Here is a 10,826-nt window from a genome sequence, read left to right as displayed (position 1 = left end):
CATGTAGAAAAGAATCCTCAAACTTAGAGCTAGGGGCTGGAGGTGTAGCTTGGTGGTAGAGCACATGCTTAGCATGCAAGGACCATGTTCAATCCCCTGCACCAAAAGGATAAAGAAAAAGAAGCCGAGCGCTAGGTGAAGAATTCTTACACTTAACACCAAAAGTACAAGCCTAAAAAGAAAAGCTGATAAATTAGACCTTGCCAAAGTTAAACACTTTTGCTCTATGAAAGCTCATGTGAAGAAAATGAAAAGACAAGCTATAGACCAAAAGAAAATATTCTCAATCCACATATTTGACCAAAGAGTAGAATCTAGCATATGTAAATGATTCTCTAAACTCAACTATAAGAAGAATCTGGACAATCCAACTAGGAAATGGGCAGAAGACAAGCACAGAAATTTCACTGAAGAAAATATGCAAACCAGGCACAGTGATGCTCACTGGTAATCCCAGCAACTCAGGAGGCTGAAGCAGGAGGGTTGTAAATTCAAGGCCAATCTCAGCAACTTAGTGAGGCCCTAAGCAACTTAGCAAGACCCTGTATCAAAATTTAAAATAAATAAATAAAAAGGGCCAGGAATGTGGCTCAGTGATAAAGTGCCCCTGGGTTCAATCCCCAGCACCCCCTCAAAAAAATACTAAAAAGAAGACATGCAAATGGAAAATAAGAACATTGAGAAGATGGTCAACATTATTTAGCCATTAAGGAAATGCTGATTAAAATCACAATGAGATACCACTGCACGCTTATCAGAATAACTTGAATAAAAACATAGTGACATCAGATGCCAACAAGGATGCAGAGAAAGTGGATCGACACATCACTGGTTGGAATGTAAAATGGCACAGCCACTGTGGCATAAAATATGGCAGGTATTTATAAAACTAAGCATGCACTTGCAATCCAGCAATTACAATCTTGGATATCGATCGCAGAGAAATGAAAGCTTATGTTCACACAAAAACCTGTACACAAATGTTCTTAGAATCTTAATTCCTAAAAGCCCCAAACTGGAAACCACCCAAATGTCTTTCTACGGGTTTAGCAAATGGTGGTACATCCATGCTGTGGAATAGTATTCAGCAATAAAAAGAATGAACAACTTGGATGAACATCAAGGAAATTATGCTAAATGAAAAACAGTCAAAAAGGAGACATATTGTATGGTTCCATTTATATCATCCATGAAATAGCATAATTATAGAAATGAAAAACAGATCACAGGAGTCTAAATTGTAAGCACAGACAAGCCCTAAAAGTCAATAGGCTTTTAAACTAAGAGCCACCACACACTAGCATGAATGAGTTGCTAAATCTCTCTGAGCCTTCATTTTCTCATGTATAAAACAGTTTTTATTCATTTATAGTCAGCTGGCCAGACAATAAACATTTAGTTCTAGGTGCTGAAGATAGCAGTGAATAAGACAGACAAAACCTTTGTTTTTATAGAGCTGAGATTCTAGCAGCAATAAACTAAAACACAAATTAAAATATATCAGCAGAGATTGTTCTATGAGGAAAAGTAAAGCAAAGTGAGGTGAAAGAGAAAAAGCATACAGAGTGCTTAGCACAGGGTTATAATGTCATGAGTGCTCAAAACATTAGTGCTATTGTTATACAGTGTTAGTAATTATCATCAAAAAATGCTATTCTTAAAAGTTTAAGTGTTTGTAAGGATGAAGGGAAATGAGTATGCACACATTGCTAGTAAACACAATTTATGTGGTCTCTTTGGAGGCCAATTTGGCAGTTCTTTTACTTATTTACCTACCTTAACATATTATCCAAGACAGGGTCTTGCTAAATTGTTCAGGCTCAATCTGTGGTCCTCCTGCTTCAGCCTTCCCAGTGCTGAGACTTACAGGTATGCATCATCACACCTGGCTTGGCAGGTCTTTTAAAATCACAAGTGCCTATACCCTATTACTAAACTCTGGAGCCTGACTATCTAGGTTCAAATACCAACCCTGCTATTGCCTAGCTGCATGATCTTAAACAAGCTGCTTAACTTCACTGTGCCTTGGTTTCCTCATCTGTAAAGAAGAATAAAAATATGGGGCTATTGTGAGGATTAAATGAATCAACACATGTAAAGCATTTATCACAGCACATAGCAATACATCACATAATGTATTTGTCTCATAAATTCTATTTCTTGGTATCTATCTAGAGAAACACACAAATGTACACCCAAAGCAGGTTTGGGGATGCTCAGAATTGTTTATAACAGCAGGAAAAATGGGGAAAAAAACCCTAAATATCTATCATTAAGGAGATGGTGAAACCAATAAGGTATAGTGGTGCTATTAAGAACTATGAGACAGAATGAAGCTGGGCACAGTAGTGCACACCCATAATTCCAGCAACTCGGGAGGTTGAGGCAGGAGGATCACGAGTTCAAACCCAGCCTCAGCAACTTACTGAGGCCCTAAGCAACTCTTGAGACTCTGTTTCTAATAAAATATTTAAAAAGGTCTGGGGATGTGGTTCAGTGGTTAAGTGTCCCTAAGTTCAATCCCCAGCACCAAAAACAAGAAACAAACAATGAGACAGAATGAAGTAGATCTCTATGTTCTGGTGTGGAAAGATCTCTGAGGAGTGCAGTTATGGAATAAAAACTAACTTCAGAATAAAGCATATAGGACCATACATTACTATATATATGGGTACATGTGAGTATATGCATGCCTACAAGAAAATATGGAAGGATTCATCTCAAATAAATGTACAAGTTGTTAACTGGAAAGCAGTGTAGAGGGAAGCACAATCGGCTATGACAGTATAAAAGGATTTTATATTTTACAAGAATACATTCATCTGTGATTAAAAGAAATTGTGGGGTTTCTTTTCTTTTTTAAGACAGGTCTTGCTATATTACCCAAGCTAGTTTGGAACTCCTAGGTTCACGTGATCTTCTTCTCTCAGTAGCTAGGACTACAGGCTCATGCTATCACACCTGTCCTAATTTTTTAATTTAGTTAGAAAGTATTGAACCTAGAGATGCAGCTCAGTAGTAGAGTGCTTGCCTAGCATGTATAAGGCCCTGAGTTCTCCACAGCACATCCACAATGAGACCCACAACTGGAAAGAATGGAAGAGGGGAGGAATGAAGGGAGGGAGGGAGGGAGGAAGGGAGAGAGAGAGAGAGAGAGAGAGATTAGCCAGAAGTGGCCAGAAGGAAACTGTCTTTTCAATAAATGATATAAATGAGTCTGGAAAACTTATTATCCATAAGCAATAAAATAAAACTCCATCTGTACCTTGTATTGTATATAAAAGTTAACAGAAAATGGATCATAGACCTACATGTAAAATCTAAAACTATTAAATTTCTAGAAGTAATTATGAGAAAATCTGTGCATCCTCAGATTACACAAAGATTTCTTAGAAACAATACAAAAAGCACAGTCCTTACAAGAAAATAACTGATGAATTGAACTTCACCATAATTATTTCTGCTCTTTGAAAGGTACTGTTAAAATAAATGAAAAGACAAATCACAGACTTGGAAAAAATATTTGCAAATGACATATGTGATAAAGGATTTACATCCAGAATATATATAAAGAACTCTCAAGTGAAATAATAAGAAAATAAATAGCTCAGTTTTGAAAAATGGGCAAAATATTTGAACAGATATTTTACCAAAGAAAACACGTGGTAATTTAAAAAAAAAAAAAAGTTCACGAAAGTATGTTGAGTGTTGGGCATGATGACACACGCTAGGAGGCTGAAGCAGGAAAATCACAAGTTGAAGGCCAGCCTCGGCAATTTAGAGAGAATCTGACTCAAAATAAATTTGTTTTAGAAGGGCTGGGAATATGGCCTAGAGGTAAAGAGCCGCTGGGTTCAATCTCCAGTACCAGAAAAAAAAAAAAAAAAAAAAAAAAAAAAAAAAAAAAACCTAAATTCCCAAAGGATTCCCAAAGAGTATACACATTAAATCTGACAATTGCTTGATAATTATAAGCCAGCACAATGGCACTTGCCTGTAAGCCTAGCTACTCAGTGTTAAAGCACCCCTGGGTGCCATACCCACTACTAAAAAGAAAATCACAAGATCAAGTCCAGTTCAGCAGCCTAGCAAGATCTTGTCTCAAAATAAGAAGTAAAAAGAGGTGAGGATGTAGCTCAGTGGTAGAGCACCCTTGGATTCAATCTCCACTACCACACACAGACACATACACACATACACACACACAAAAGGCATGTGTAATAATTCAACAGTAGAATGCTTGTCTAGCATCAACAAGACCTTGGTTTCAATCCCCAGGACTAAATTGTCAAATCATATGCTTTGAATATGTGCCATTTATTGTTCAACAAATATTCCTCAGTAAAAGGAGTAACCTGCCAGGCACGGTGGTATATGCCTGTAATCCCAATGCCTCTGGAGGCTGAGACAGGAGGATTGCAAGTTCAAAGCCAGTCTCAACTACAGTGAAGCACTAAGCAATTCAGTGAGACCCTGTCTCAAAAATTAATAATAATAATAAAAAGGTCTGGGGGTGTAGCTCAGTGTTAAAGCACCCCTGGGTGCCATATCCACTACTAAAAAGAAAAAAGAAGCCAGACATGGTGGCGCAAGCCTGTAATCCTAGCAAATGGGAAGACTGAGGCAAGAGGATCTCAGGTTCAAACCGAATCTCAGCAATTTAGCAAGGCCCTAAGCAACTCAGTGAGACCCTGTATGTAAATAAAATATAAAAAAGGGCTGGGAATGTGGCTCGATGTTTAAGTACCTCTGGATTCAATCCCTGGTGAAAAGAAAGAGAAAGAGAGAGAGAGAGAGAGAGAGAGAGAGAGAGAGAGAGAGAGAACAAGAGAGCTAGAGAGAAAAGGAAGGAAGGAAGGAAGGAAGGAAGGAAGGAAGGAAGGAAGGAAGGAAGGAAGGAAGGAAGGAAGGAAGGAAGGAAAGAAAGAAAGAAACCAGAAGTGGTTGGGAGGAAATCACAGCACTAATTCATTTATTGAGTCACTACTACATAGTATGCATTTGGTACATCATATTTGATCCTTACAAGTAGTAAGTACAGTGATCCCTGGTATTTTCGGGGGGGATTGATCCCAGGACTCCACCCTATACAAGTCCTTTGTATAAAATGGCATATTTGTATATAGCATACATACATCTTTCCATATACTTTTAAACATCTCTACATTATTTATGATACCTACTATGATATAGTTGTTATACTGCATTTTGGGGGGAATAATTAGAAGGAAAATGTCTGTACACATTTAGTACAGATCCTATTTTTTTCTCAAATATTTTCAATTCATGGTTAGTTGAATCCACAGATGTGGAACCTGCTGATACAATAGGCTAACATTTTTGTGATCATTTTATACCAGATAAGGGATATTTCAGATAAGGAACCTGTGGTTCAAAATGGTGAAGCCACTTGCTCAAGGTCACACAAAACCAAATTTATACTACTTTTTGCACTCTGCCTCATTGTCTCCCAGCAATGTGAGATATGGAAGAATAAACTGTTGGTTCATTGCTGACAGTAGATTTTTCAGGGAATATAAAATGAGGAGTGGGAAGGGGGTGCAGCTCAGTGGTAGAGCACGTGCTTAGATTCACAAGACCCTGAGTTCCATCCCCAGCTTCAAAAAATAATGAGATAATGAGGTGTGAGGGCTTTGGAACTCTCACCAATGGTATGTCTTATTTCTGTGTACCACTTATAGACATCCCTCATCCATGGTAATGTGGGACAGGATCCTGGGGACGTATGTCTCAGTTCTCTCCTCACCATAAACTCATCTCCCATACCCACATTTACAGAACTATGTACTATATGATTATATATTTTGGGGGCTACTGGGGATTGAACCCCGGGTCACTCAAACACTAAGCCCCATCCCCACACCTTTTTATATTTTATTTTGAGAAAGGGTCTCACGAAGTTGCTTAGAGTCTCACTAAGTTGCTGAGGCTGGGTTTGAACTCACAATCCTCCTGCCTCAGCCTCCTGAGTTGTTGGGATTTTAGGCATGCACCACAACACCCACCATATGTTACATTGATTATATTCTAAAGCAGTTTTTACAAACAACAGAGCAGAGAAAGATCATTCAATATATTGTACTAAGAAAATTGGTTAGCTAACTTTTCTGGGAAAAGACAGAAATTTTTTCTACATATCTACTTATTCTATTTAACTTTATCTATCACAAGTTGATAAAGAATTAAATATGTCTTTAGACACAATTGAGTATCCAGTCGATCTTTCACCTGATGGTAGCTTTCTAAGCTTGGAAGCAACAAGAAGAAATTACAAGAGAAAAGATCAACAGATTTGGCTCTATGAAATCTTCAAACACTGAAAAATACAACCCAAAGGATAATAGCCAACTGGTAAGAATATCTGCCTCAAACGTGACAAAGGATTAACTTCTGTATTTTATAAAGTGCTGTTGCAAATCGATTCAAAAAACAAGTCCCCCAAAGGTAAATGTTCAGAGACATTTCACCCAAGAGAAAATGAAATGAGTAAATAAGCATATTGAAAAATGTTCAACCTCACTGATAGGTTTTTTAGTGAAAATTAAAACAAATTACATTAGCAAAAGTAAACAGAAGCAATTACCAGACAGGCATGAGTGTACACGAGTGTAGAAAAATTGCAAAGATCCTTTAATAAACTGGATGCAATGGTGCCCACCTGTAATCCCAGGGACTCAGGAGGCCAAGGCAGGAGGATGGCAAGTTTGAGGTCAGCCTCAGCAAGATAGTGAGACCCTGTCTCAAAATAAAAATTAAAAACAGGTTGGAGATGTAGTTCAGGGGTAGAGGGCCCCTGGGTTCAATTCTCAGTATTCACCGCCCCTCAAAAAACAAAAACTCTGAGAAAGGTGTTTGTCAGTACACATATCCAACTAGAAAACCTTCATAGTGATTTTTTTTCTTTTTTCAGTGCTGAGAATGGAACACACTCTACCACTGAGTTATACTCCCAGCCCCACATAGCTCTCTTATTAATGGTTATTGCCAGTCATTCCCATGCACTGACATAGATGCTCCAATTCTCCTGAATCAGAACCTCCAGGTCAAATGACACACCTAAATTCAGGAGCATTTTTATAAGACATCTCCAGGGTGACATTCCCCCACCCTCAGCCCCACACATGCTCTTCTGCTTTCTCCTGGTTCCAGTGAATGCACCATGGAGTCTTCGAGTCAGAAAGCTGGCAGTGACCCTAATTATCTCCTTGCCCCTCACCCCTGCACATTCATCATTTCCCAGTCAGATCCTGCCAATACTCCATCTGCAATGTCTTTTGAATGTCTCCTCATCCCAACTCCTACAGTCAAAGATCTCACTCTCACACTCCCATTTCTTACTTGTATTGTTGAAATAGAACTGGCCCATCTCCTCCAAGCCAATCACTTCCTCATCCTGCAGGGAACGATGAGCTATCTTCCTAAGGTACAAAGCTGATCCTGTCCTCTTTAAGGTCTTTTAATGACTCCTCATTGTCTACAGACTGAAATTCAAGATTCTTAAGATTTAGCAGCCCAACCTGCTTCTCCACCATCTTATCTCTAATGAGTTTCTGCTAGCTTTCCCTCCTGTCTCCTGGCCTGCTTCTCCCATGGTAATGTGAGTTCCTTGAGAGTCAGAACTAGATCCTAGTCATCTTTGTATTCCCAGTTCATGATACAGAGCTTGACACAGAGTAAGCACTCAATAAATGTTGGTTGAAGGAATGGATTTACTCTAAGAAAATAATCCAAGTAAAGAAAAAAGCTATAGAAAGGAACTTGTTCACCATAGCAAGTCTGACAATAGAGAACTTTCTTTTTAATTATGGGACATCCACTTAGTGGAATATGATGCAACTGTTAAAATAATAATTATGAAGATTATGTAGCAACTCAGAAAGTGCTTCTAATATAATAAAAGCAGAATACAAAATGGTCTGTACGCTAGGACTAAAATTATGTAAAAGTATGCATGCACACAAACCGATCAGAATGAGAACAGGAGCAAGAACAAATGAATACAGATGATGTATTTAAGGTGTTTGGGGAGGTGCGGTTCGCAATTTACTTAGCGCTTTCCAAATTCCCTTTATTGTTGCTATAATGTCATTTATGCATAAATACAAATTGAGAGAGAAAAAAATACAGAAAAAGATGCTTTGATTCCCTCAAGTCCTTGGCCAAGTTGTGGAGTAAAAACAAACAAACCAGTGACCAGGGAGGTAAGACACTAGCCCCCAGCTACACACACAGACCTCCCCTAAAGGGCTATGTGATCTGTATTGGGATGTGGAGCTTTAACCAGTCATTTTTCCTGTCCTCCCTAGATGGCAGTCCCATGGTGTCTCTCACTCCCTAATCAATTCCTATGTCATTTCTGTTAGATGCATCACCATCTACTATCTTTCCAATTCTCTCACACTGAAGACCATAGAACCAACCCTCCATTATCTCACCCCCATCATCCCTTCTCTACTCCCCACCTCCAAATTATAACATGCTTTATTATGGACCATGACCTAGTTTATTGGGGGCCAGTACTGGAGAGTGAATCCAAGGGTACTTAACCATTGAGTCACATCCCCAGTCCTTTTTTGTATTTTATTTAGAGACAGGGTCTCACTAAATTGCTTAGGGCCTTGCTAGTTTGCTGAGGCTGGCTTTAAACTCCTGATCCTCCTGCCTCAGCCTCCCAAGCCACTGGGATTACAGGCATCCACCACTGCGCCTGGCATAACCTAGTTTTAAACAGAGGATTCCCTGCCCTCCTAGTTAAGATTGTCTAACAATTTCCCTTTCTCTCTCTCCCTCCTCTGCAGACTGCTGAAGGGGTAAAAAGGAAGGTCTAGACAGGGATTGGTAAAATGGAACCTCTTGAATAAGGAGCTTGATCCCATGGTGGGAGGAATTCAGGCACAGGTGCATACTCTCAAGGATAGTACAGTAGGACTTGGCGTGATGAATGGGATGTTTACTCAATTTATTCATTCAACAAATATTTACCAAGTGCTAGACACAGTGCCAAGCTCTCTGTTAAGTAGCAAAGGGCCTACTCAGATAAATTAGGGCAGGCTCTATCCTGGAGATGCTCTGTCTAGTGGAGGACAGATGAGTCAGTCAGTCATTGCTACCCAAAGCACTAAGTGCTGCCACACTTTGAACAGTTTGAACAGAGAGCTCTGGGGCAGGGAGAATGAGGGATTTACTCTGCCTGAGGGGCCTAGGAATTCACGAAACCTGACAGATTGGAGCTACATGTATCTTCAAGGCTGAGGAATGGGATTGAGTGGTGCCAGGAAGGGGATTGGGCTTTTCAAGGCAGTACAGAGTTGAGGAATTGTGGGATTCACGGTTTTGAAAGACCTAGCTTCTATAAAAGGTGATCTCAAAGAAGTAAAGAACAGAATAGTAGCTGTCAGAACCTGGGAAGGTTGTCAGGGAAGGCGGGATGGAGATAGGAAGACTAATAGGTTCAGGGGTACAGTTGGGTAGGTGGACTGGTTTCTAATGTTCCATACAACAGTCGAATAACTATGGTTAAAATCAATTAATTGAATATATCAAAACAGCTAGTAGATGGAATGGAATGGATGGAATTGGAGAATATCATGCTAAGTGAAATAAGTCAAGCCCAAAAAACCAAAGGCCGAATGTTTTCCCTGATAAGCGGAGGATGATATATAATGGGGGAGGGGGTGGGGAATGAGAGAATAATGGGGGAACTTTAGAATATGTAGAAGAAAATGAGAGGGAGGGGGATATGAAAAATGGTGGAATGAGACAGACATCATTGCCCTATGTACATGCATGATTACATGAATGGTATGAATCTACATTGTGCACAACCATAGAAACGAAATTATGTACCCCATTTGTGTATAATGAATCAGAATGCAGTCTGTAAAAAATTAAAAGCTAAATAAAAATAACAAAAAAATTTAGAAAAACAGCTAGCAGAAAGGATTTCTGAATGTTCCAAACACAAAGAAATGAAACAATTATGAGGTAATAGATATGCCAATTACTCTGATCCAATCATTGCACATTGTATACATGCATCGAAATGTCACACTGTACCCCATAAATCTATGCAATTACTATGTATCAATTAAAAATAAATGGATAAGCTGGACTTGGTGTTAAGTGTCTAGTTCCAGCTGCTCTGGAGACTGAGGCAAGGAGGATCACTTGGGTCCGGGAGTTTGAGACCAAACTGAGCAACACAGCCAGGACATCAAAAAAAGTGTGTGTGTGTGTGTGTGTGCGCGCGCGTGCAGGAAGTGTGGGTTTTTTTTCTTCCTTAGAGAAGTAATATTTTGGAGTGCATGAAGTTTTGAAGTTTGGTATGAGCAGAGAATGCCCACTCCAAGAAAGTCACAAGTGACTAACTAAGAGGGTCCTTGGGGTCAAGGGGCAGCTTTGGACCTACTCCCCCAGAGCAGAAAATGGAGGACTAAGGGCAACTTCAAAGTAGAGAAATAGCATGAACAGATCTATAGTTTATTTAAATAACCAGATGATCTCTAACGTCCCCTCTCTTCCCTGACACTTGTCATAACAAGTGCCGAATCCATTTATAGGGTCCCAGGGTTCAAGAAGGGATTCTACCGTCCTACCCCTTACAGTCCATCCCCTCCCCAGTTCGCAAAGAATAAAGAGGGGAAAAGTGTTGTTGGTTCTTCCCAACTCTTAGTATGGGCTGACTGACTGACTGGAGGGAATCTGGAAAATGACATAAAATATGTTTAAGAAATAGTATTAGCTGGGTGCGGTGGCACATGCTGGTAATCTTAGCTTGGGAGGCTGAGCGAGGAGGATTGTCAGTT

The sequence above is a fragment of the Sciurus carolinensis genome, chromosome X (genome assembly GCF_902686445.1).
Source record: "Sciurus carolinensis chromosome X, mSciCar1.2, whole genome shotgun sequence".
Taxonomy (NCBI): domain Eukaryota; kingdom Metazoa; phylum Chordata; class Mammalia; order Rodentia; family Sciuridae; genus Sciurus; species Sciurus carolinensis.
This window is presented reverse-complemented; position numbering follows the sequence as displayed.